Genomic DNA, 1,082 nt, shown 5'->3' on the forward strand with positions numbered 1-1,082 from the left:
TCCAAGTAATACCTTACGTGAGTAAGGGTCGATCCCATGGAGATTGTTGGTATAAAGCAAGCTATGGTCATCTTGTAAATCTCAGTTAGGCGGATAGTAAATGTTATGGAGTTTTTGAATAATAAATAAAACAGAAAATAAAGATAGAGTTACTCATGTAATTCAATGGTGGGAATTTCAGATAAGTGTGTGGAGGTGCTTGTCCCTGTTGGATCTCTGCTTTTCTATCTCGTCACAGTCATTCAATCCCGGAATCCTACTCGAAATACCACAGACAAGGTTTAGACTTTCCGGATTCTCATGAATGCCGCCATCAATCTAGCTTATACCACGAAGATTCTGATTAAGGAATCCAAGAGATATGCGCCCGGTCTAAGGTAGAACGGAAGTGGTTGTCAGTCATGCGTTCATAGGTGAGAATGATGATGAGTGTCATGGATCATCACATTCATCATGTTGAAGTGCAAGAATATCTTAGAATAAGAACAAGCGGAATTGAATAGAAAATAGTAGTAATTGCATTGAAACTTGAGGTACAGCAGAGCTCCACACCCTTAATCTATGGTGTGTAGAAACTCCACCATTAAAAATACATAAGTGATGAAGGTCCAGGCATGGCCGAATGGCTAGCCCCTAAACGTGATCAAAAGATCAAAAAATACAATCCAAGACGTATAATACACTAGTAAAAAGTTCTATTTATACTAAACTAGCTACTAGGGTTTACAGAAGTAAGTAATTGATGCAGAAATCCACTTCCGGAGTCCACTTGGTGTGTGCTTGGGCTAAGCATGAGCTTTACATGTGCAGAGGCTTCTTTTGGAGTTGAACGCCAAGTTGTAACGTGTTTTTGGCGTTCAACTCTGGTTCGTGACGTGTTTCTGGCGTTTGACTCCAGAATGCAGCATGGAACTGGCGTTGAGCGCCAGTTTACGTTGTCTAATCTCGAATAAAGTATGGACTATTATATATTGCTGGAAATCTCTGGATGTCTACTTTCTAACTCTATGAAGAGCGCGCAATTTGGAGTTCTGTAGCTCCAGAAAATCCATTTTGAGTGCAGGGAGGTCAGAATCCAACAA

The sequence above is a fragment of the Arachis duranensis genome, chromosome 5 (genome assembly GCF_000817695.3).
Source record: "Arachis duranensis cultivar V14167 chromosome 5, aradu.V14167.gnm2.J7QH, whole genome shotgun sequence".
Taxonomy (NCBI): Eukaryota; Viridiplantae; Streptophyta; class Magnoliopsida; order Fabales; family Fabaceae; genus Arachis; species Arachis duranensis.